We start from the raw sequence: 27,938 nt of genomic DNA, 5'->3' as shown, positions 1-27,938 counted from the left end.
TTGTTTTTCTCTTATGAATTCATTTAGCATTTCTGTCCATAGTGAAAAAGCAGCATGCTGAGGTAAGTTAAAAGGTTCATCTTCCAAGCAGTCGTCATTCCTGAATGACGAATTAAGAAGGCAGTCTTGTAACTACTCATTGGTCTGTTCACCTTTGTTGCAGAAAATCATAGATGTGAAGAAAAGACACCCACCTAGCACCAGATGTCCGTGCATGTTTTTTTTCCTCGGCTAAATCTTGCTTGTCTCATTTGCATATTCAATTCAGTTTTATTTATGCAGCACCAAATCACAACAACAGTCGCCTCAAGGTGCTTTATATTGTAAGGTAGACCCTACAATAATACATACAGAGAAAAGTCCAACAGTCATATGACCCCCTATGAGCAAGCACTTTGGTGACAGTGGGAAGGAAAAACTCCCTTTTAACAGGAAGAAACCTCCGGCAGAACCAGGTCCAGGGAGGGGCGGTGCCATAATGTGTAATTAATTTATATTACATGTCGATGGATATGTCGACATGTAATATAAATTCAGTTTAATTAAATTAAGACCCCCAAACAGAGTCTGCAGCAATTTCCACACAGAGACACAGACAGGCATTCGCACTCACATTCATTTAACCTAACGCCCTGCATGTCTTCAGACAGTGAAAGCCAGACAACTGAGAGATTATGCAGAGATAATATCTAGTACCATCTCATTTAAGAAAGTGGGACAAAAAAAGAAAATAAATAAATGTGTAAGTAGCTTTACTTTTTTCCTACAAAGATTATGTTTATTAAAGTTGCTTCTTAACATTAGCCTTCACTCACTGAGCTACGTTCTGGAAGGTCTACTATTGCTTAGTTACTGTTAGTTAAAGGCCGGGACGACTTGCACTGGAAGCTGGTCATTTTATACATATTAAGAACAACAGTGAAAGTTGTGTGTCCTCACAAATTTGGGAAAGATACCTGGATTATTTCCAGAACCTCTTAAACAGATTAAGGCAGTGGTTCCCAAACCTTTTTTTGTTAAGCCCCCCTTTGTTTTACAAGAAAATCTTCACGCACCCCCACGACTTATTCTTCCACCCTGGCACAAACACATCCTCCAATCACACACACCCATCGCGCATCATAAATTCCTCCACAGCTGAGAATTTTTTGGATGCTTTTAATTTAACTCTATCTAAAAAAAACAAACAAAAACTCTATGCCTGCAAAACGGCGTTGATTTCTTAACAGATCTATTTAATAACCATTGTTTTTCAATTTTAGATGAAATCTGTCTGGTTAAAATGAGATCAGTTTCTGCTTCCAAGTCCTTACCCTGGCTAAATGACAATATCCACTGCTTAAAACGTGATTGTCGTAAAGCTGAGCGCTTGTGGAGGAAAACTCATTTAAATGTTCATCTCCTTTACTTAAAGGATCTTTTAGCCTCTTTTAACAATGCAATTAGTGATGCGAGGGCTGCTTATTTTTCTCATTTGGTTGCAAAGAGCAGAGGTAATAATAATAATAATGGATTGCATTTATATAGCGCTTTACAAATCCACTATTCATTCACTCACTGGTGCAGGCAAACCACAGTTGTAGCCACAGCTGCCCTGGGGCAGATTGACAGAATCACGCCATTGGCTCCTCTGGCCAACACCAGTAGGTAGTAGGTGAAGTGTCTTGCCCAAGGACACAACGACCAGGACAGAGAGAGCAGGGGGATTGAACCGGTAACCTTCTGGTTACAGATGAGCTTTCCAATCCCTTAAACCACGATCACCCGTGGCTCAGGGGATTGGGAAGGTAAGGTAATCCTAAGGTGTTATTTGACACTATTACTGATATTATTACTGCTGCCACTATTTCCTCTAATGAAGACTGTGATAAAATTCTTTCTGGAAAAAATTTGTAATGTAAGGAAAAAATTGTCCCCATCAGCATCTGCATTGTCAGTTCCTACGCCAGCTCGGCCTGTCATTTTAGAAAGCTTTTTACCCATCTCACTACCAGAGCTGGTAAAAATAGTTAATGCAACGAAAGCATCCTCCTGTCTATTTGACATTTTACCTGCATCGTTATTCAAAAATGTCTTCCATTCTATTGGTCCCTGTGTGCTCACCATAGTTAACACCTCACTGGGGTCTGGTAAAGTCCCTGCTTATTTTAAAACTGCTGCTATACACCCCCTGTTAAAAAAAAACTACGCTGAACCCATCTCTCACTAGCAATTACAGACCAATCTCAAAAATACCATTAATTGCTAAGATATTAGAGAAGGTTGTGGCTAAGCAGCTTACAGCAATTTTAGACAAACATAATATCTTTGACAAATTTCAGTCTGGCTTTCGTAGAGCTCATTCTACTGAAACAGCCCTTCTTAGAGTTTCCAGTGACATTCTGATGCAGAACGATGCAGGAAAATGTTCTGTACTCCTAATGTTGGACCTCACGTCAGCCTTTGACATCGTTGACCATTACATTTTGCTTGAAAGGCTGAAATACTGGGTTGGTGTATCTGGGTCTGCCTTAGAGTGGTTCTCCTCGTATCTCTATTAGTGATGGGATTTCCGGCTCTTTTTAGAGATCCGGCTCTTTCGGTTCGGCTCACTAAAAAGAGCCGGCTCTTTCGGCTCCGAACCGGCTCTTCAGGTTGTTTTGTTGCTTTAATTAATTTATTATTAACAATAATATAAAATTATGCACAAAAGGAATTACTAACATAAAAACAAGTGGTTTTATTTATATATGTTTATATATAAATATATGCGGTGGCCCCTAGAGACAAAACACGTACAAACTCCAAAACACATTTCTAGCATGAACTGAACTTCCAAAGCAGAGCTACTAGATCACTTAAATTACACAATTGAAAGCATGTGTGTATTGTTTGTGTATTTATACACAGGCACTCATATATATATTCAAATAATTTTAAAAAAAGTTCATTTACCTGTTATTACCACACACCAAATCCGGTCGTTGGTACTTGCTGGCTTGTGTAGCCACAAGATAACAAAGGCTCAACACTGCGCCCAGCATCCTGGAGCACTTCTGTTGTCTTTTGTACGTGTTTTGAGTTTTTATGTGCTTCTGAGTTTTTATATGCTTCTGAGTTTTTACGTGCTTCGGAGTTTGTACGTGTTTTGGAGTTTGTACGTGTTTTTACGTGTTTTGGAGTTTGTACATGCTTCAGAGTTCGTGCGTGATTTGAAGTTTGTATGTGCTTTGTCTCTAGGAGCCACCGTAAATATACTTTTATTTATTCACTCCACATAAAATGTAATAAATAAATCATATAATACAAAAATCAACTATTCACATTTCAAGTTTTAACTATTTAAATTTTCAGCTTTTTCCTTTCACAAATTTAAAGTGAAAAGAACACAAAACACTGCAAACCACAACACAATTAAATATAAATTATAATATGAAAACTAAAAGAACATGCACATTCTCTGTCATATGGACCTGCATGAATAAACTTTCTCAATCCTTTATCATCTGCAACCGAAAATAGTTGTGGATGATTACTATACCTTTCTAATGTTGTTGTCCCTGCCTCGCTTTCTCTCTCTCTGGCTCTGTTCCTGTGCTACTGAGTGTAACTACCGCCCCTCCCCCCTCTGCCCAGCGTAAAGCACAAGGCTCGCGTGCAGAGTGAAGCGGAAAAAAAGTGCGAGAGAGAGGCTGAGAGAAAGAAAAAAAAAAACCCCACGTGACGGCTCGCGATAAGGAGCCGGCTCGCGTCGTTCATGTCAAAGAGCCGGCTCTAAGAGCCATTTCGTTCGCGAACGACCCATCACTAATCTCTATGAACGATACTCTTCTGAGGCGGTCTCTAAGTACAGGTCATCTTCCACGTCCCTGTCCTATGGTGTGCCACAAGGTTCTGTGCTGGGGCCCTTATTGTTTTTAATATATCTACTTCCTCTCCAGCATATTTTGAGCCCCTTTGAGGACATTTGCTACCACTGCTACGCAGACGATATCCAGCTGTACATGTGTTTTAAACCTGAAGATGTTTCTAAGCTGCAGATTCTAAATGTGTACTTAGAATCCATCAAAGGTTGGATGGCTGACAACTTCCTCCAACTTAATGAAGAAAGGACTGAAGTCCTTGTATGTGCTCCAGACAGACATGTTCCTAACATAATGAATGGTCTTGGTCCTCTTTCAAAATTTGTGAAACCGTCTATCAGGAACCTCGGGGTAACCTTTGATTCTGCTTTTACTCTGGATGTTCACGTCAAATCTCTGGTTCGGTCCTGCTTCTATCATTTAAGAAACATTTCTAAATTGAGCCCCATAGTATCTCATACTGAACTGGAGATTGTTATTCATGCATTCATTTCATCGCGATTGGACTACTGTAATTCACTGTTTACATGTCTAAACAAAAACTCCCTGGAGCGTCTGCAGATTGTCCAAAATGTTGCAGCAAGGCTTCTGACAAAAACATCTAAGTACTCTCATGTAACACCGTTGCTTATACAGCTGCACTGGCTCCCCGTTGAATTCAGAGTCCATTTTAAGATATTGGTTCTGACCTTTAAAACTCTTCAAGGACAAGCACCAGCCTACATCACTGAGCTTTTACAGCCCTATGTAGGAGGCTGAAAACCAAGGGAGACAGAGCTTTTGGCACTGTGGCTGCCAGACTGTGGAACTCTCTTCCTCGGAACTTAAGATCTGCAGACTCAGTGGTCACTTTTAAAAAATAACTAAAAACACATCTTTTTAGAATTGCATTTTGTTAACTTTTGTCTGTTTTTGTTTTATACTTTGTGAAGCACTTTGTGATTTTTTTATCTAGAAATTTGCTATATAAATAAAATGAAACTTACTTACTTACACCCATATTTGGTTTTCAAACTCCATTGCAGTTTATTTCACACCTCAAACATTTAGTAAACAATTAAACAAATAAAAGTAAACTGCAATAAATTACAGGCAGCAAAAAAATAAACTACTAACTCTTTCACGCAACGTCCACACCTACACGGGTATTTTTGAAAACGCAGCTGTTTCTATGCGTTTGGACCTTTGGATTATTTTAAAACTGTTGTCAGGTTGGAGATTTTGCGAAAACTCAGTTTTTCCGTTTACGTGTGGACAAGGAATACAGAGTTCATCACGCAACGTCAAAGGTATGTGCCTTTTTTCACGTCACACTGTGCGCCACTTTATGGTTTACATGAGATGAATTTATACAATGGCGGATAGAGACAAAATACTGTTACTGTTAATCTGACCATCTGCAGTTTTTACATGCTTACATATACACACACAGTTACTGTCCCTCCATTTAGAAAGGAGAGGCGTCACGGTGTGATTATTTTACGTGTAGTTGTTTTTTCCTATGTAATAATATTCAACATTGCTATCAAACCATTTTCCAAAAAATGTGCAAAATTGGTTCAAAAACATAAACAGCTGTAGGATACTGTTTGTCCGTGAGGCAGGGAAACTAATGGGGAGACCTACTGTGGCACTTGTGCAGGTGAAGCCAAAGGCAGGATATGCGTCATAACATTTTCTAGTCTTTGGTTTGGAAGTAAGTTGGTTTGGAAACATATTTGGCAATGCTTCATCTTCTGCTTTGGGTTTGTGTGGGAGCCCCATCAAAAACCTGTCCGTTATTCTAGCAGTGTCCAAGCGCCCTTTTTTTATTCTTTTTTAATTTACACCGTGCCCCCTTGCAATGGCTCTGTGCCCCCCTCGGGGGGGACTTATGTCAAAACTTAATGTATTAATCTGGCCCATTCTTATCTGAAAGGGATCAAATGGTGCTGTTATGTTAGAAAATTAAAAATAAAACTAAAAATTAAAAAAATTAAAATTAAAAATAAAACGTTAAAAATAAAACTGAATTGAATTCTGTGATAAATGACTATTTGCTAATATTTCCTCAGGAGTCGGCTGGAAAAAGGTTTAAATGAATGAATCCTGTTGTTGTTTCTATGTTCAGTTCTGTCAGGGTGTATTCCTCTAAATGCCAGGCTGCTGTGTATTTTAATGTGTGTATGGGCTTTGGAAAGTTCACTGAGGTCATGCCTTGTCAAAATTAACCATTGCTGATCGCTGCTTTTACACAAAGGCTGTTTGGTTTGGCTCAAATGAACTTTAGGCTTGTGCGAAAGTTGTCAATCAACTTTTAGTGTGCACTAAACAAGTAGCCTGACAGTAGCTGGAAAGGTGAGCCTTGGTTCACCTCTAATTGGATCTCATGCTGTTTCTTTGTGGTCTGAAAGCAAATACATGTGAGGCTGAATGCACACTTGGAACTTGATGGTCTCTAAAGATGAAAGAGTTAAAAAACTATGTATGGCAGTGATGTAATACACCGTGTAACACAGTTGCATCAAGTTTCAAGGTTTTACACAAGGTTAAAATTAAAAGACTGAGTACTGTGTTCCAAATATATGAGCAGTACGTGTAGTCTGCACCACTCTGAGTGATAGTGATATAGTGAAATATAGTTGAAGCATTACTGTATTAGTTCTCATTTCCTTACATCCTTTTAAAGGCCTGCTTTGACAGTTAAAACTTCTTTTAAGTTAGAATTAAGTTTTGGGTTAAAGTTATATATATTTGTGACAGTAAACTCAGAGGTAAGAGGCTTTAAAAAAACATTAATACAAATGAAGGTCTTCTCAACGATGTGTTGATAACAGTCTCTGATTGGTTGGTGAACTATCAGAGGTCACTGTAAAACACGCATTGCCCAATCCTTAATTTGTGATCAAATGAATAAAAATGACAGCACAAATGGGCCACCAGTGCACTCGTTGAAATGTAGCACTGTCCTTTTTGTCCCCAGCTTGGTCTGCACACTTAATATTCTTGCAGCACCTTGCGAGGTTACCGCTGAGTTTTGTCCTATCATCACCTGTTTTAGACTTTCTAAAACTCTTACTTGCTGCTCCCTGCAACCTGACTTTGTCTCAACCTGCTGTCCAATAATTATGCAAATTTAGTCTGTTTCAGTAGCTGTGCATACTTTCCTGCTGTCGCCTTTCTTCTTAGCCTCTCTTGCAGCTATTTTCTGTCCTCAGCTATCTGACTGTTCAATGTGGCGGCGGTGCAACAGTATCCAGATGGACCTCTGATGCCAACACTGCATACAGAAGCTCACAGAAAAGGTCACATTGACACTAAGCCAAGAGCAAATAAAGAACCCTTTTTATCTCCTCCACTCCACTGACATTCACACAGTAATAGCTTCTGTAAGATATTGTAATCGACCCCTCCAACTTTGTTATTAATTATTATTGTAAATGATTACTTTAGCACACATGCTTGTCACGATCCTGGTTCTTATGACAGTTTCTTGTGTTTTGTCATTTTGTATTATGGTTTGAGTCCACCTTGTTAGTTTAAAGTTTAGTCCCAGTCCCTAGGTTGTTATGTTTAGCTTTTGGTTGTTAGATCCTCCCCGTGCCCTTGCTCCTGTGTAAGGATGGGTATCGTTTAGGTTTTATCCGATACCGGTGCCAAACCGGTACTTTTGAAACGGTGCCGGTGCTTAAACAGTGCTTAAACTGGTGCTTAAAGAATGGAGAACACAAAATTGGTCCAAAAACCTCTCATGTTTAGCTGTTTTTTTGTAAAAAGATAACAATGTTAGCCTTTTCTGCAGCTATAGGGGATTTATGGCATCACTCTTGCCTGGAAGCAGTGCTTAAACAATGGAAAAAACACAAACTTTGTCCAAAAACCTCTCATGTTTTGTCACGGTCTCGCTGGCAGACCGTGGGGATGTGGGGAAAGGAGGACCCAAAATGCAGGACTCTACAGTGCAACAGTGTTTATTTACAGTGGTGACAATCCGAACAACAATAAATCCCCCCGTGCGATCCCAACTCCCGTTCCGTGTCTTCTCCTTTATCCCGTGCTCCGTGCTCTGTCTCCGTTCCCTGTGTACTCTCCGTGTGCTGCCTCCTGGTCGCCACAATTCCTCCTGAGGAAACACGCATACCAAAGGCAGCCGTGAGTACAAAACCTAACAGTAGACTTGCACTAACCTTGCACAATACACTTAAGACTGACGGGAAGTCACTCAACGATCCAGCGTCGAGGAGCTCTCAGCCACACTGTTTTGAAGCTCCTCTGACGAGGCTTGATCGGCGCCAGGTGTGTGTGGATTCCTGGGTGGGACCGGTCAGCTGGCAGGGCCACACCCACCAGGCCTAAAAGTGCCTGCCACAACCGCACCCTCACATACACAAGCACACACCCCTAAACACCTGACAGTACACCAACACGGAAAAACAGGACAGCAGACACAACCATAATAACAACAACCACAATAATGATAATAATAATAATAATAATAATAATAATAATAATAACTACAATAGTAGTCCACACTGCTCACGGACCCCGAATCCCTGGAACTGGGTCCGTGACATGTTTAACTGTTTTCCACTTTTTCTTTGGTCATTTTAGCCTTTTTTGGCCAGGGTGAAGGGAGTATCTGCCATCAAACAAGCAGACAGCCGCATGTAGCTATGATGATGTTTGCTAGTTCACCTTACATGCATTAATGTAATAACGTGGTTAGCCTAATCAACGTAAATTACACACGAACAACATTAAGCTACTCACGCAGAGAAGAACGGCTGCTGCTGCCATCATCATCCGTCATCATTTCTGCTACACTGGCAGGGCTAGGGGCCAGGACTCTCCTCTCCGTGTTTTTGGGGGATGTTGCTAACTCCGGGTCCGATAACAGGCAACCCACCCGCAGTAGATGTGCACGGTGTGAGGTCTCACAGCAAGCTATCAAATACGGCGTATTTCTTGGCTTTTAAAAAAAACGCTATGCGTCGCCAGGTGTTTCATCGGATTTGAGGTGTTACCTCCTTTGACAGTATCACAGTATCACCTTAAAGCACTTGTTGCAGGCTGCTGAGTTTGCATATTTTGCTGTGAAGTACAGCCAGACTTTTGACCGATTTGCCTTGGTCATTTTTAATCTGTAGCTCTGCTCTAAAAGAACCTATGTACCTGGCCCCGCCTACTAAAACGTAAAATGATTGGCTAGAATCTAAAGTGTATCACAGCTCAGGAAAAAAAAGCACCGAAATAAAGCACCGAAATGTGCGCTGCTTTTCGGTCTGGTTACTACCGTTTATGTCAGAACCGGTGCCATCATGGCATCAGATACCGGTACCCATCCCTACTCCTGTGTGTCTCTCTGTGTATCTGTGTTCATATAGTTCTGAGTTCCTGTGTCTTGTTTCCCCCCCTGTTTTATTCCATGTCTGTGCTCTCCCCGTGCTCTCTCTTCTCCTCCTCTCTGCGTATCTGTGTTCTTCCTGTGTTACATTTAAGGTCTGCGTCTTGGGTCAGCATTTTCAGTTGTGTCCTCCCTGTCTTGTTATGCGTAATTGTCCTCAGGTGTGCTCCCTGTGTGTTACCACGTCCCTCACTTACCTTCTGTGTATTTATGTCGGAATCTCCCTCTGTTCTGTGTCGTCCCTCATGGTTGTGTGCATTTCCTTGTGTCTTCCCTGTGCCTCAACTTTAGTTTCTCCCAGTGTAGTTTTGTGTTGCTCCTTGTGTTTCTGTTAAATAAAGCCGTGCCTTTTGAGTTTATCCCCGTGCATTGTGAGTCCTACATTTTGGATCCAATCTCCTGCCTGCACACAGCGATTCTTGACAGTGCTTTGTTTTTGCTAAGACAAAGAACTTTCTTCTCAGATATTCGTGAGTGTTACTGTGAGGTTTTTACCTTCCAATATAAAGCACCTTGAGGCAACTTTTGTCATGTTTTGGCCCTATATGAGTAAAACTGAATTAATTGAACTGAATGATACCCAGTGGCCCAAAACACACTGCTGATCCATTAAACCAGATCTGGATAGAAAAGGACTTTATGGTTCATAGACTGGCCTCCCCACAACCCAGACTTCAAGCAAAGCAGTGTGGAATCATCTTGACAACGAATGGATCAAAATGCATTCAACTTTTCAAACTCATTAAAAATGTGCCAAATCAGTTTTAGTATAAACAGTTTTTCCATTTATGTTTATATCATTACCAAACCTATTTTCCATTTGTGATACACCGTCATATTTACATTATTTGTACAGTACGAATGATTTGCTTTGGTACCTGGTCGAACTTAAGCTCTCCTCTGTCTGTCTGGCTGCGCTTCTCCAAAAGCAAACTCGCAGGCAGCAGCTTCTCCCCCCTCGCTCACATGCGTAAGTGCTGTGCTCAGTTGCCTAGTGCCTGAGCTCGGATCATACCAAAAGTAGGGGGAATTTACAACTGTGCGCTATGTGCTTTGAATAATGTGTGTAGTTTTTGTTTTATACAGTTGTCAGTCAGGCATCTAACTATGAAACACTCCAAAAGACCCGGGCTTAAGCCCAGTAAGCAACCCCCACCCCCAGCTCCGCCGATGGTTGACTCCAAATCTCCCGAACACTATGTCGATTAGCGATGGGATTTCCGTTTTGACTCACAACCGGCTCTTTCGGCTGGGTCACTAAAAAGAGACGACTCTTTCAGCTCCGAACTGACTCTTCAGGTTGTTTTGTTGCTTTAATTAATTAATTATTAACAACAATATAAAATTATGCACAAAAGGAATTACTAATGTAAAAAAAAACAACGTGGTTTTATTTATATATGTTTATATAGAAATATATACGGTGGTCCCTAGAGACAAAGCACGTACAAACGCCGAAACACATTTCTAGCGTTAACTGAACTTCGAAAACAGCTGACTAGATCACTTAAATTACACAATTGAAAGCATATGTGTATTGTTTGTGTATTTATACACAAGCACTCATATATATTCAAATAATTTAAAAGAATGTTCATTTACCTGTTACCAGTGTTGGGACTAACGCGTTATTAAGTAACGCGTTACAGTAACTACGTTATTATTGTGTTATTAACTAGTTACCGAGCACGGTAACTAGTTATTATGCCAAAATCAGGAACGCGTTAGTCGTTACTGGGATTTAGATAGGGTCGTTACTCGTTACTTCGTGTGGTGGCTATCGCGGAGCTTCCACAGATTCAGTAACATTAGCAAGTGGTGGAAGCCAGCAGGTGGATTAAGGAAAAGGGACGCAGAAGGAAAAGAGACCCGAGGCGGCCGCCGGTCCAAGTGTGAACTGAACTTCAGGTAAGAAGTTATGACCTGCAGTCTCTCTGGGTCAGATATAAACCAAGTTTAGGTGGAGTTTATTTTCGTTATTCTGACTTTTTCCGTACTGCGTGCTAGCTAGCATGACGGAGTTTCTATACAGCTGGGTGGTGCTATGAAGTTAATGATGTTGAACTTTATTTTGTTCATAAGTTATTAGAGTTGCCAACCGTCCCGTCTGGTATTCAGAGAAAATATTACGCGTTTCTTATTGAGGTGAAAAGGAACAGTTTGTCCCGTAATTCGGCTACAATGAAAAAGACACAAAGCTGGAGTTATTCTGTGTCTTTACGCTGCACAGCTGCCTCTTCTTCTCTCATTCTCTCCCCTCCCTCTCATGTTTCTACTTCAGTCATGAAAAGTGATCAGCTGATCGGTTCTCTTGTTTGTTTATCGCTCACTTTGCGCCAGAAAGAGGAAACCAGCGGATGTCGCGCTAAACAACAGCAGCACGTTTAAGCTAGAATTTATTTAATATTAATTTCTAGTATCAGCTGATGTTTGCTGGAGCCACAGCTGCAAAAAAGCTGCTGGTCATGATATGGTTTGGTTATCTGGTGAGAGGGAAACATGAAGATGAAACCAGGAGATGTCCTTACTGGATCATCCGAGCTGTGATGGAGAAACAGGTTTACCTTTTAGGTGACATGAATGAGTTGAAGGGAAGTTATGAACTGTTTCTGAGAGACAAATAACACCAGGATCCTTTTTTAGGCAGTTGACAGCTGGTAACTGTGCAGGGGCGGATCTAGCATGTGTTGCCAGGGGGCCAGGTAGGGCATTAACAGGGAAAGGGGGGCACAAAGAAATACTTTTCTTTCTTATTCTCATTTAAAATGTCTAGCTTTTAAAAAATAATTATCTGAATCTTACAATAAACGATTGATAGATTGATGCATATATACCATCAAAACAGTGTACATGACTGTCACAAGAGTGTTTATTTTCATTCAAAGGCTTTATGATTTTTCCTATAATGGTGGGCCGGTCTCTAGTCAAAATGCCCGGGACAATTTTTTTGTCCCAGTCCAGCCCTGTATGCAGCTCATCTGCAGTCTGGTGTTACCTACATCTTCCTATTCAGAAGGCAGAATTTCCGCGTTCTGAGTACAATCGAAAGCACCACGATTGCAGTTTTTGTGTTGGATGTAAAAGGCGCACATGACACTGTGACGTAGGCTAGAATCATGGCAGCAGTCAATGACGGTCCAGGCGTGGGATTTCTCTTGTGGAAATATGCACATTATCTTTTCCTTTCTATTGGTAGGTGGCACAGTGCACTTGTGGCAAGTAAGCAAGCTAGAAGACTGGCAAAGTTATGGAAGAAACACATTAACAAGTGAATTCTGAGTAAAACCAAAGTTACTTTCCCTAGTAACTAGTTACTTTGAAAGTAACGAGTAACTTGAAGTAACTGAGTTACTTTTGAGAGAAGTAACTAGTAATGTAACTAAGTTACTATTTTAAAGTAACTTACCCAACACTGCCTGTTACTACCACACACCAAATCTGGTCGTTGGTACTTCCTGGCTTGTGTAGCCACTAGGTAACAAAAGCTCAACACTGCCCCCTAGCATCTTGGAGCACTTCTGTTGTGTTTTGTACATGCTTCTGAGTTTTTACGTGTTTTGGAGTTTTTACGTGCTTTGTCTCTAGGGTCCACCGTAAATATACCTTTATTTATTCACTCCACATAAAATGTAATAAATAAATCATATAATATAAAAAACAACTATTCACATTTCAACTTTTAACTATTTAAATTTTCAGCTTTTTCCTTTTAAACAAATTTAAAGTGAAACAACACAAAACACTACAAACCACAACACAATTAAATATAAATTAAAATATGAAAACAAAAAGAAGATGCATATTCTCTGTCATATGGGCCTGCATGAATAAACTTTCTGAATCCTTTATCATCAGCAACTGAAAATAGTTGTGGATGATTACTATACCTTTCTAATGTGACATTGTTGTCCCTGGCTCGCTTTCTCTCTCTCTTCCTCCCGCTCTGTTCCTGTGCTACTGAGTGAAACTACCGCCCCTCCCCCCCTCTGCCCAGCGCAAAGCACGAGACTCGCGTGCGGAGTGAAGCGGAAAAAGGTGCGAGAGAGAGGGTGAGAGAAAGAAAAAAAAAACGTACGCTCTAAGAGCCGTTTCGTTCGCAACCGACACATCACTAATGTCGATCTGAGACAGCAAGACCGAGACAGCGAGACCAAAACAAGACCAAGACCACGTAAAAGTGGTCTCAAGACCGGTCTCGAGACATCCAACTCTACCTTTTGCAAGAAAAACCGTTAGCGTGAGTGTTACTCCTATAACAAATGCGGGTCTTCAACTCTTTATGATACATTAGGTCCTAGGTCCAAATTCATCAGCTGGCCAGTCTTTCTGTGTTAAGTTTGCATGTTGTCCCCTGTGTTTGTGTGGGTTCTCTCTGGGTACTCGTGCTTACTCCCATAGTCTAAAGCAGGGGTGGGCAAGCTTTTTGGCTCAGGGGACACACTGACCTTTAAAATTTTAAAAACGGACCAGGCCAGCACCAGATGCATACATATCAAACAAAAACATTAAGAAGGCTTTATAGTGTTAATACTTACATTCACTTTTAATGGGGACAGTGTTGTTGATCACCCTTTTTTGTCAGTGCATCGAAATCTGGTGTTAGTTTTGTTGTGGCAATTCTCAGAACAGATCTGAGGTGTTCATCACTCAGCTGGGGTTTGTGGGATGCTTTGTTGTTGTTCATCACACCAAAAGTCTGTTCACATACATTCGTAGAGCCAAACAACACCAGCGTCCTCTGTGACATCTTGTGGATGATTGGAAATTTGGCTGCGCTTAGTGATGCATAAAACTCATCCAGTTTAAGAGAGTTGAACTTCTCCTTTAAGACAGAGTCACATTGGAGATCAATCAGTTCCAACTGCAGCTCCTGTGGCGCTGTAATCTGTAAGCCAAGCCATTGTTTACAGTAGGGAGCAGCTGCTAGCACTGGGCAACAGGAAAGTACTCCCGGAGGAGCGACCCAAGATTCCGAAGGAATTACGACGTTGGAGGAGGGGACGCAGGGCTGGAGTGAAGTACCAGGAAAGAAGGAGACGGTACAAACCAAGTATTCCATCCATTCTCATGGGTAATGTAAGATCTTTACCCAACAAGATGGAAGAGCTAATTGCGCTAACCAGACTGCAGTGGGAATACAAGCAGAGCAGCCTCCTCCTGTTCACTGAGACATGGCTCACGGACCACACACCGGACTCTGTCATAACTCTGGATGGCTTTCAACTGGTTAGAGCGGACCGGAATGCAATGGAGAGTGGTAAGAGGAGAGGTGGGGGACTAGCAATGTATGTCAATGAGAGATGGTGTAACCCGGGGCACATCACTGTGAAGGAACAGAGCTGTACCAAAGACATTGAACTGTTGGCAGTTAGCGTCCGGCCATACCACCTGGCCAGGAAATTTTCACACTTTATTGTGCTGACTGTTTACATCCCACCCTCGGCCGACGCTACAGCAGCCTGTGATTACATTCACTCCACTGTCTCTCAGCTACAGATGGCACATCCGCAGTCCCTCATTATTATTTCTGGGGATTTCAATCATGCCTCACTATCTGTCACTCTCCCAAACTTCTCCCAGCACGTTGACTGACATACAAGGGACAGCAAAACCCTGGATCTATTGTTTGCCAACACAAAGCAGGCTTACAGTGCATCACCCCTCCCCCCGCTTGGCCACTCAGACCACAACCTGGTCCTTCTCCACCCCACCTACCTACACTCCTATGGTGAAGAGGAACCCCCCCACGAAGAAGGTGATAAGGGTGTGGTCTGAGGAATGCACTGAGGCCTTAAGAGACTGTTTTGAATGCACAGACTGGCAGGAACTCTGCAAGCCTCACGGTGAGGACATCGACGCCCTCACTCACTGCATCACGGACTACAGCTCCCCCGCTGACCCCAGTAGGCACCCCCATACTCCGCGACCCGCCAGGGAAAGGGGGCCCGGGCCCATCCAGACCGGGGCCCAGTGCAGCAGCGCCTCCTGGCCCCACAGAGCCCGGGACAGTCCACCCAACCCCACCACAGAGAAAACTGCACCCACCCCACCATCCACTCATCTTCCAGACTACATAAGACAATAGACGCCCAGGCTGAGATCTTCCTCCACCTCTCCTGTATCTCCCCCTCCTGCAGAGAGAGTTCCTGAAGAGAGGAAAGCTCCTGCAAGATGTGACAATCTCCCCCATCAGTTGAAGAGCCCCCCAGGTGGCTTGACGCACCGCCGGCACCCTGCGCCAGGGCCGGGCCCCCATACACCCACCCGCCCACAACCCCGACAACACACCAACCAGGACCCAAGCCCCCGAGGCCCGGCCAGGGCCCCAGCCCAGAGACGGAGCGCCCCCAGAACCTCACGCCCATCCCGGACCCACCCAGAGGCAGCCAGGCTACCAGGTCAGTAACCCACGTCCGTCAGCACAGACCCTCCCCTAGCCCCGCTGCACGTAGCCACGAGGAAACCGTCACCTAAGAGCCAACAGAGCCCCTAACCGGACATGACCGTTACCCCAGGTTGAGCCCCCCAAGGAAGATGCCTCTGGGGAACCCCCCGACGCCCTAAGCCTATCCCTACCCCCACACCAACCACAACAGTGAAGGCGGGACCAAACTATGACCCCCCCACCCCCACTAGGTGATGGAGCTGATCAAAGGAGCCCAGAGCAATTGACCTGATGTGGTGGCAGAGGCTGTATCAAGACTAATGTAATCTAATAGATCATTTCTATATTGGTTAGAATTAAGATTATTTTTATTTTTCCAGTTCATGAGGACTGTTTTCTTGGCTATGCATAGGGCAGTGAAAACCATATGGGCTATATTCTTTTCTGAAGTGACATTATCTAAGCTGCCCAACAAACACACTAAGGGGGAAGTTGGAATGTTACATTTCAGACACTTCGATAAGTCCTCACATATCTCGCGCCAAAACTTCTGAACTGGTGGACAGAACCAAAGAACGTGGATATAATTGTCCGGTGAATTGGTTTGGCAGTGTGAGCAGTTGTTGGTAGACGTAAAGCCCATCTTGGACATCCGATGAACCTGTAAAGTGCACTCTATGTAATATTTTGTATTGAATTAATTGAAGACTGGGATTTCTGATTAGATGAAAGGTTTTTAACCCTTGTATGGTGTTCGGGTCTGTGAGACCCGTGTTCAGTTTTTTTCAAAAGAAAAATTAAACAATTAATTATTTTTTCACGTGTAAATGTGTTGTGTCTTTCCACTCACTCCACTTGATTATAACTGATTTATTTATAACATTTTATATAAAAGAAAAACGAGAAGCACATTAATTCATAAATGTGATCTAACAAAGGTAAAGGGAAAAAATTAACCATGTTTGCTGTTCATATGTCTTGTAATTGGGATGAAGTAAACATCTGTTGAGTAATTTAACATAAAATTGTTTGATAGTGTTAATTTGGAAAGCCAAAACTCTAGCGGGTCCACCAGACCCATGAACACTGGCTGAGTAACAAAAATACGAACACCACACAAGGGTTAAGCAAGTCTGAGACCAGAAGTTTAGGTCTAAGTTAACTGACAAATGTGTACTTAATTAGAGTAACTTCACATTTCGTGCGACTTCATGGTTCGAGACACGGATGAGACACGTCAATCTTTGGCGGGCCGGAATAAAACGCCCAACGGGCTGGAGGTGGCCCATGGGCTGTAGTTTGCCCACCCCTGGTCCAAAGACATGTAATTAGCGGGACTAGGTTAATCAGTTATTCCAAATTGGCTGTATGTGTGAATGTGAGTGCGAATGGTTGTTGGTGTCTCCCTGTAAGCCCTCTGTTAGCCTCTCTGCCCTATGGCAACTGGGAAAGGCTCCAGCCCTCCCATGACCCTGAATTGGATCAACAGAAGGAAATTGATGGATGACTGGTAGTATTACTGTATTACTGTTACTATTACAAATACTACCTCTGTTTTTGCCTAAATCTGACTGTGCACAGTTTCCCTGCTCGATTGGGAAAGGAGTGTAGAAACAGTTGAGAAACATGAAGCTGTGAGAAACAGAGTAACAAAACATGGAATGACACGTTGGTTATTCTCTTTCCTGTTATATAAGATCTTAGTTAATATTATCCACTGCCAACTGCTGCGCTTTTATTTTTGTAACACTTTCTCGGCTGCTCAAGTGTTATATAATCATCAAACTGCCAGATACACTATTTTTGTTTCAGTATTCGTGAGTATGACGATGAGAATATGAAGACAAATTCTACATGCAGTCGACTAGTAGTGCTAATATTTATCAGTAACTAATTTAAACCTAATATTAATGTACTTGAATAATATCTTATTATAATGTTTACTTGTTTCTATCACTTTAGTATTTATTATTATTATTTCATGTAATATTATTAATATAAATCTACTACTGCTGTTATTTAAATACTGTGGCACTGTGAAAACATATATACGAAATATATGGCTATGAGTTTTTTGTAGTAGTGTCGACTATCTTATTTTTCAAATCATCACATCATGTGAGAGGACTTGGAACATGTCCTTGTGAAGTGTTTTGTTTTTTGTTTTTTTTACCCAAATCTGGTCTTTAAGTCTGCCGTCATTAGCCGTTTCCGGGTCCCAAAGTCAAATAAATAATAAAATGATCAGTGTTGCTGCGTAACCAGGTGTAACTATTAAGTTTAACATCCAGGCATCCATGAAAACAGAATTTATTAAATTTAGTGGAGTTAGAAGTTAGCAGGAAGTTAGCTCACTAGCTTCCTGCTAAACATGATATACCATGTTCTGACTGAGAGATTTCTGAAAAAAATTCAAACTTACAGCTCTGCTATCACTTCCAAAATAAATGAAGACAGAAAACTAAACAGCAGTGACGTTTGTAGGGTTACTGAAGTTGAGCTAGCTGGTATATAATGATGTGCTGTGTGATCGCTAGCGACACAGCTATGTTAACATAACATAAACACAGTGAAGCTGGAGGATGAACGCTAACTTTTTTCCACTTGATAAAAGTTAACATGAGGGTTCCCGATGGTTAGGGGATGCTGTAAACGGACCAAACTTCAGTCAGGAGAACAACTGAGATAATTCATCCACAATACGAGGTTAGTCATTAATATACTGCTGCATGGGCTGGGCTGTAGTTACATCGTAAAGGTTTAAAAACGGAGCTTTAAAATGAACAGTGGTAATAAAAACCGAGAGAGGCCGACAGTGATCACTGACTGTTTTTAGAGGCTTGTTGAGATTAAATAGAACAAGATATAAAGCATTAAAACATGTTAAAAACACAACAGCCTTATTAAATGCAGAGTAGTTTGGACCCGGAAGCAGAATTCATACATCATCACTTAAAGATCAGATTATGTTTGTGGTACAAGAATTCTGTAAGACATTTCATATGATAGCTTTTAACTACCAGCACAGTAACATCAGATTTATGGGTAAACTGTAACTGATTAATAATACATGTAAGAGAGATGCCCAAACTAAAACGTTTAAACCTCTGACATGTAAAGTGGATAACATTGATAATCATGTTAGGGATTGGCATTTATGTGGAAAATTGTTGCACACACCCTGGGAGTGACACTTCTCAGAGGCAGCATCCTCAACAGAGAATTGCAGGGAAAAAATCCACCTCAAAAACAAAACATTGTGACTTGGACATAAACTGCATCAAAAGCTGGTTTGAAGACTTATTTAAGTTTTTCATTTCATCAAAGTGCTTTCTTTCTGCCTGCAAAGTTATGTCTGCAGAAAACCGCTGGCAGGGTGATAATGATTAACTATTGAAGTACTGCAGGGTTTCACCCAACAAACATTCATGCTGCTGACATTTTCTTTAATAGCTGTTCGATTGTTCAGTGAACAAAAGTCAGAGAATAGTGAAAAAGCCCATCATTATACCCTGAAGCTGAAGTTAAGATATTGATATGCCTTGAGTTTGTCAAAAATCCCAAATATATCGTGTTTACTTTAATGGAAAAGTATGAATTTTCACATTTAGGAAGGCAGCATTTTTGACTATAATACTCTCCTGTCAAATAACATGAAATGTAATGGCAAAAATGAAGTTGATCACCCTTTGGACTCCAAGCCACATGTACCCATACATTCATAACACTTCAGTGTGTATACGTTTATTCTGCCTCACATTCACTGCCAAAGTAGAATCAGCAGTTAACCTACTATGGACATCTCTTTTTTTTTTTTTTTTTTTGCCTGTCCCGTTTGGCTCTTTTGCCATCAGAATTGTTGTCTAAAGGCAAACAAAGATGCCCAACGGATTTACTTTACCAAATTGACCATCCCAGCCTTGCCGTAATGGTCCATTTGATTGGGGAAAGAAGGGGAGAAAGAAAGAGGGAAAGAGAAACAGCTGAGAAGAGGGACGGGGGAGAAGGGCAAAAAACATAAACCAACAGAACGGGCAGAGAAAAAAAATGCATATATCAATCACCTGGATCACCTGCTGAGAAAGAAAAAAGAAAACAAGCAGAAGAGAACAAGAGTAATAGAATAAACAACATCACAATGATATATGGGAATATGATAGTAAATACTAAATATTAAACATTATTGTGCAGCACATAAGATCAACAGAACACAGTGTGCTTTGAGGTAGGAGCCAAAAAGGGTGTAGTTTCAGAATCAGAATCAGAATACTTTATTGATCCCTGGGGGAAATTATTTTTTGTTACAGTGCTCCATTTTAAACCAACATTAAGACAAGACAGACAATACACTAACTAAGAATAGTACAATATATACATATATATACATACATACATACATAAGTCACTCATAAATAAATAGTTGGAAAAGAAACATGTGTAGTTGTAGCAGCAAACAGTGTGTTAAGTGGATGCGTTGTACAGGGAGATGGCCACAGGCAGGAATGATTTCCTGTGTCGTTCAGTGGTGCTTTTCGGTAATCTCAGTCTCTCACTGAACGTGCTCCTGTGACTGACCAGCATGTCATGGAGTGGGTGGGAGGTGTTATCCAACATTGTCTTTATCTTGGACAGCATCCGCCTCTCCGACACCACCTTGAGGGAGTCCAGCTCCATCCCCATAACATTGCTGGCCTTACGGATTAGTTTATTAAGTCTGTTGGCATCTGCGACCCTCAGCCTGCTCCCCCAGCATGCAACAGCATAGAGGATCGCACTGGCCACAACAGACTCATAGAAAATCCTCAGCATTTTCTGGCAGATGTTGAAGGACCTCAGTCGCCTCAAAAAATAGAGACGACTCTGGCCCTTCCTGTAAAGTGCTGTGGTGTTTTTAGCCCAGTCCAGTTTATTGTCAATGTGTACTCCAAGGTATTTATAGTCCTCCACAATGTCAACACTGACCCCCTGAATTGAAACAGGGGTCAAGTGTTTCCTGGTCTTCCTGAAGTCCACGATCAGTTCCTTGGTCTTTGCCACGTTGAGCTGCAGATGATTCTGCTCACACCACATGACAAAGGAGTCGACCACAGCCCGGTACTCTGTCTCATCATCCCTGCTGATGCATCCAACCACCGCAGAGTCATCAGAAAACTTCTGAAGATGGCATGTCTCTGTGCAGTGGCTGAAGTCTGTGGTGTAGAGGGTGAAGAGGAAGGGGGAGAGGACAGTCCCCTGTGGTGCCCCTGTGTTGCTGATCACCTTGTCAGACACACACTGTGGGAGACGTACATATTGTGGTCTTCCTGTCAGGTAATCAACAATCCAGGACACCAGAGAAGCATCCACCTGCATCGCTGCTAACTTATCACCCAGGAGGGTCGGCCTGATGGTGTTGAAAGCACTGGAAAAGTCAAAAAACATGACCCTCACAGTGCTCGCCGGCTGGTCCAGATGGGTGTAGACACGATTGAGCAGGTAGATGATGGCGTCCTCAGTTCCGAGACGAGGCTGATAAGCGAACTGAAGGGGATCCAGGTGTGGTCTTACTATGGGTCGCAGCTGGTCCAGGATGAGCCTTTCCAGGGTCTTCATGATGTGGGAGGTCAATGCCACGGGCCTGTAATCCTGGGGGCCACTGGGACGTGGCGTCTTTGGTACAGGGACGAGGCATGATGTCTTCCACATCACCGGGACCCTCTGCAGACTCATACTCAGCATAAACAGTTTATGAAAGACTCCACACAGCTGGGGGGCACAGGTCTTGAGGACAAGGGGACTCACTCCGTCTGGTCCAGTAGACTTGCCTGAGTGAAGTCTCCTCATTTGCATCTCAACCTGGTATTGAGTGAAGGTGATAGGTGGGGGAGGGGTGTTAGGAATCTCACAGGAGGCAACAGCGCCATGTGAAGAGAGAGGCTGGCACAGTGGTGTGGCTCTGGATTCCAGGCTGACTACAGGTGAGGTTGTGGGGGTGGGAGCAGACACTGTGGTGTCGAATCTATTGAAAAACAGATTCAACTCATTGGCTCTATTCTCACCTCCCTCAGTTCCCCTGCTGTTGGTTGGCCTGAATCCAGTGATGGTCTTCATGCCCCTCCACACCTCTCTCATGCTGTTCTGCTGGAGTTTCCACTCCAGCTTCCTCCTGTAATTGTCCTTAGCCTCTCTGATCTTGTCCTTTAGTAACACCTGGATCTTCCTCACCTCCTCTTTGTTGCCCCCTCTGAAAGCCCTCTTCTTGTTGTTGAGGAGGGCTTTGATGTCCTTAGTCACCCACGGCTTGTTATTTGGGTAACAATGAACAGTCTGAGCTGGAACAATGGAGTCGGTGCAGAAAGTTATGTAGTCTGTGATACACTCAGTAAGCCCATTGATGTCCTCGGCGTGAGGCTCACAGAGTGTTTCCCAGTCGGTCACCTCGAAACAGCCCTGTAGTTCTGCTAAGGCCTCCTCTGACCACCTCCTGACAGTCCTGGTGGTCACAGGTTCCCTCCTCACAATTGGCACATAGCGGGGGGGTGAGGTGAATCAGGTTATGATCTGACCTACCAAGTGGGGGGAGGGAGGAGGAGCTGTATGCATCCTTGACGTTAGCATACAGTAAGTCTAAAGTTTTCTCTCCCCTGGTGGGACAGTCCACATATTGTTTGAATGTTGGTAGTGTATTGTCCAGTGATACATGGTTGAAGTCACCCGAGATCACAATAAAGGCACTCGGGTGCTGAGTCTGTAGCCGAGCTATGGGGGTGTGATCACCCGTGTGTACACCTGTGAGCATGGACGCGCTTGTTTTTTTGTTTTTTTTTAAAAGGTTCCTTCATGTAATGATCTGCTAGAGGGTGTGGGGGGGCCACAGCCCCACTCCTCCAGGGCATGAAGCAGGTATGGAGGAGATCAAAACTCCAGACATCCAGAGGCCCCCAGAACACAAGAGACCAAGGAAGACCAACAGAGGGGCAGCCGCGCCACTGTCCCAGAAAGAGCTGAGGAGAGTCCCAGATGAGGGCTCACTCAGCAGCCGCGGAGCAGAAGCCAGGGGGAGTTGCAGTGACGCGCCCGTGAGCTCCGCCGGCAGCCAGCCGTGCCTGAGTGACCGAGCCCCAGGCCGAGAGGCCGGGGGCACCCCACCTCCGAAGTGGCCCGAGCGAGCCCCAGGCTCCAGGCCCCGATAAGCGGCCGCCAAGGAGTGAGCCGGTGTGTACCTGGACGCCCATCCCCGGACACAAAGAACCACCAACGCACCGATGTCTGAGGGAGTCCGCCACTGGCAGGGGAAGTGGTGGTAGGGGGAGATAGGCCTCCAAACCTTGGAGGGCCTGAGATGTCCCCAGAGAGGTGGCGCCTGACACCCAACCTATGGACATCTCTTGACTGTGAGATAAGCCTAGAGTACCTGAAGGAAACCTCCACAGGCATTTCACCAAGAAAGGTTTAAGGACCACGGAGAATTGAACCGTAGTGAGGCAGCAGTGCTAACCACTGTACCACTGTTATAGCTTCACAGTAGGGCAGCATGGTGACAACAGTGTCAGCATTATTGCCTCGCAGCAAGAAGATCCTAATAGCTGATGTGTACCGTAAACCTACGCATACAGATCAGTATTTAAGGTTTGACTCTCATCATCTACTGGAGCATAAACTGGGTGTCATCAGGACGCTACAACACACATCTAGAAGGCCCTGTGTAAATGAGGTTATCCCAGCTGGAAATTTATCAAAGCTGGGAAGGCGCCTAAAGAAAGCTGCAGCTGATCCAGGAGAGAAGGACAACTGCTGCCTAAATGAAAACCTGTAGTGATCCCGTACGTGTCAGGAGTATCGGAGCAGGAGAGGTAAGTGACGGAAGTGACGGGAAAAGGTAAGCGACCCATGTTGTAGGTGACGTCAGATGCCAGAGATTTGGCGGAAAAAAAGCGAATGGTAGCGTAGAATTTAACAAAGTTTCTTTAAGCTTCAGTATTGCCAAAAAAACGAATCAATTGTCATATAACTAACAACATCTGTCCTATTATCTCCAACACCCTGGAGGACAACGGGGAGATTTTAGATGCTCTCCAAGATTACATCGACCGGTGCTTCCAAGATTTAGTAATGAAGAAGGCTCAGAGTGCATCTTCCCCGGGCAGAATTGAGACACCGTCATCAAAGAGATGTCGCCCGGCAGACTCCCCCGGCACAACATCGCCTGCCGGCAAAGACATTGCAGACATCCTGGAGTCAATCGACAAGTGATTGTCCAGTTTCGATGCGAGGGTGTCCCTGGTGGAGATTTTAAACCGGGAATTTAAATCTCTGAGAGAATCCCTGGAATTCAGCCAGCAGCAGGTGGAAATGGTTGCCGCTGAAAATGCCACGCTACAGGAGTCGGTCAAATCTCTCACCGATAACGTGACCCAGTTAAACATAGAAAATAAAAAAATGAAAGAATCCGTTATCGATCTACAAGCCCGTAGCATGCGAGACAACCTTGTGTTTTCTGGTACTCCAGAATCTGTCGGAGAGGACGCGGAAGCAACAGTGAAAAGCTTCATTAAAACCCACCTGAAGCTGCCGGAGGACACCGTAAAGAACATCGCCTTCAAAAGAGTGCATCGCTTGGGGGCCGTGAGGTCGCCGACTGGGAGACCACGTCTGTGTGGCCAATTGTGGCCAAATTCGGCCAATTCAAACAGAAGGAACAGGCAGGGAGCTGAAAGGAACGGACTTCAGTGTGAACGACCAGTTCCCCAAAGAGATCCTGGAACGACGCAAGGTCCTGTTCCCAGTTCAACGTAGCTTCATCCAGAGAGGCTCCCGCGCTGTCATCGCCATGGACGGACAGCTGTACCGCGACCCCGGCACCACTCCGTGGTTATATTGACTGCACTCCAGATAAGAACCCGCTACACTCTTTTCTTATTCATTCACACTCTCTCCTTTAACATGTGTTTAACCTAGTAATATCAGTATGATGTCATGGCAGATATAAGATAAGATAAGATAAGATAACCTTTATTAGTCCCACACGTGGGAAATTTGTTTTGTCACAGCAGGAAGTGGACAGTGCAAAAGTTATGACGCAAAAATTAGAATACAATAAGAATAAATACAGTACACAGCTGTACAGAATAGAATAAAATAATATACTATATACAGTAGAATAAAATAGAATAAAAATATACAATAAGATAAAAATAGAATACGAATGCTATATACAACTGAGTAAAAATACAACGATGCCAGAAAAGATTATTGCACTTAGTGTTATTGCACATGTGTGGATGTGTGTGTTTGTTCAGTTAAAGTCTTTGTTGTGGAGTCTGACAGCAGTGGGGAGGAAAGACCTGCGAAATCTCTCCGTCCCACACCGTGGGTGCCGCAGTCTCCCACTGAAGGAGCTGCTCAGTGCTGTCACAGTCTGCTGCATGGGGTGGGAGACGTTGTCCAACAGGGATGACAGCTTAGCCGCCATTCTCCTGTCACTCACCACCTCCACTGGGTCCAGAGGGCATCCTAGAACAGAGCTGGCCCTTCGGATCACCCTGTTCAGTCTCTTCCTGTCCCCAGCAGAGATGCTGCCGCCCCAGCAGACCACACCATAAAAGATAGCAGAAGCCACCACAGAGTCATAGAAGGTCTTCAGGAGTGGGCCCTCCACCCCAAACGACCTGAGTCTCCGCAGCAGGTACAGCCTGCTCTGCCCTTTCCTGTAGAGGGCGTCTGAGTTATGAGTCCAGTCCAGTCTGTTGTTCAGATGAACACCAAGGTACCTGTAGCTGTCCACAGCCTCAATGTCCATACCCTGGATGTTCAGTGGTTGCAGTGGAGAATGCTTGTGCCTGCGGAAGTCTACCACCAGCTCCTTGGTTTTACTGGCGTTGATCTGGAGGTAGTTCAGCTGGCACCAGTCCACAAAGTCTTGAGTCAGTCCTCTGTACTCCTTGTCGTCCCCATCAGTGATGAGGCCGACTATTGCAGAGTCATCAGAGAACTTCTGCAGGAAGCACTGGGTGGAATTGTGGGAGAAGTCTGCAGTGTAGATGGTGAAGAGGAACGGATCCAGAACCGTTCCCTGTGGGGCCCCCGTACTGCAGACGACCCTGTCCGACACACAGCCCTGAGTCCTCACATACTGTGGTCGGTCGGTGAGGTAGTCCAGGATCCAGGTAGTGAGGTGATGGTCCACTCCAGAGTTCACCAGCTTGTCCTTTAGAACCGAGGGAAGAATGGTGTTGAAGGCACTGGAGAAATCAAAGAACATGATTCTCACAGTGCTTCCAGCGGTCTCCAGGTGAGCGAGGGAACGATGTAGGAGGTGAATGACGGCATCATCCGCGCCAATGCCAGGCTGGTAGGCAAACTGAAGTGGGTCCAGTGATGAGCTTGTTAGGCGCCGAAGCTGAGCCAGGACCAACCGCTCCAGGGTCTTCATCAGGTGGGATGTCAGAGCCACCGGCCTGTAGCTGTTGAGGTCCTTGGGGCGTGAAGTCTTTGGCACTGGTACAACACAGGAGGTTTTCCAGAGCTGTGGGACTCTTCCCAACCTCAGGCTCAGGTTGAAGAGGTGCTCCATCACCCCACACAGTTGGTCCGCGCAGGACCTGACGACCCTCGAGCTGATGCCATCTGGGCCCGCTGCCTTCTTGCCATTAATCCTCCTCAGTTCCCTCCTAACCTGGGTGGTTGAGAGAGACAGGCTGGAGCCTTGTGTTGAGTGTGTATTGGATGCTGTTGTTGGGGGTGGGGAGGAGTGAGCAGGGTGAATAGAGGAGGTGTGAAGTGTCTGAGGTGTCAGAGGTGGAACAGCAGCAGTGGGGGTGGGTGAGTCTGCAGCCGATGTTGTAGACTGTCTCATGGTTGAATCAAATCTGTTGAAGAAATGATTCAGTTCATTTGCCTACCTCACATCCCTCCCAGGCAGAGAGTTCTGCTGTTTGTGGCCTGAGATGGTTCTGAGGCCTCTCCAGACTTCACCAACGTTGTTTTGCTGAAGCTGGTTCTCCATCTTCTGCCTGTAGCTGTCCTTCCCATTCCTTATCAGTCCCCTCAACTCTCTCTGCACCCTTTTCAACTCCTCTTTGTCTTTGGATTTGAAGGCCCTCCTCTTCTGCTTGAGGACAGCTTTAATTTCTGGGGTAATCCAAGGTTTGTTGTTGGAGAAACACCGTACAGTCCTGGTAGGTACGGTGTTATCCACACAGAAATTAATATAGTCAGTAATGCATGTAGTAAGGCTGTCGATGTCCTCTCCATGGTCGTCACAGATCACCTCCCACACAGTCGACTCAAAACAGTCCTTAAGAGCCTCCTCGCTCTCCTCTGACCATCTCTGCACTGTGCGGGTGGCTGGTGGCACCCTGCGCACTAAGGGCTCATACACAGGGACAAGGTGCACCAGGTTGTGGTCAGATTTGCCCAGTGGAGGGAGAGGTGATGAACTGTATGCCTCTTCAGCATTGGCATACAGTAAGTCCAGTGTTTTATTGTCTCTGGTTGAGCAGGTCACATACTGGGTGAAGGTGGGCAGTGTGGAGTCCAAAGAGGCATGATTGAAGTCCCCTGATATTATGAGAAGGGCTCTCGGAGATTGTGTTTGCAGTCTGCTGACCACTGAGTGGAGAGTGTCACAGGCTGCATCCGCGTTGGCCGAGGGGGGGACATACGCTGTTATTGCGATAACATGCGAGAATTCCCGGGGCAGATAGTACGGACGCATGCTAACGGCTAACAGCTCAATGTCTCTGCTGCAGAGTTGTTCTTTCACAGTGATGTGCCCAGGGTTACACCATCTGTCGTTCACAAAAACTGCCAGTCCCCCTCCTTTCCTCTTACCGCTCTCTCTCGTCCTGTCCGCTCGCAGCATCTGAAATCCCGGTAGTGTCACGCTTGTGTCCGGAGTTAGCGGTGTTAGCCACGACTCCGTTAGCATCATGATGCTACATTGCCGGTACTCCCTCTGTGACCAGGTTAGCGACGTGAGCTCATCCATCTTATTGGGCAAAGATCTTTCGTTTCCAATGATTACAGAAGGAAGAGATGGTCGATAACGTCTCCTTCTCGGGCGACGGCGCTCCTTCCCAGCACGACACCCCCGTCTTTTCCTCCTCAGCTCGCTGGGAATGTCGGGTCTGTCCGCCGGCAGTACCGCTGCGGGACGCAGCGCTAACAGCTGATCCTTACTGTAAACAAAGGATCCCTGCTCTGGGTCCCCAGACACGCGTGAAAAAAGTAGAAATAAACTAAGAAAAACGACCAGAACTAGCACAAAACGGTAGAACATGGTTGCAGAGTCTAATTACTGATACGTTAGTTATAAAAAATTACGAGAAGAAAAGATAAGAAAGAAAGA

Source organism: Rhamphochromis sp. 'chilingali' (assembly GCF_963969265.1).
Source record: "Rhamphochromis sp. 'chilingali' genome assembly, chromosome: 6".
NCBI classification, from domain to species: Eukaryota; Metazoa; Chordata; class Actinopteri; order Cichliformes; family Cichlidae; genus Rhamphochromis; species Rhamphochromis sp. 'chilingali'.
Note: the sequence above shows the minus strand (reverse complement) of the source record.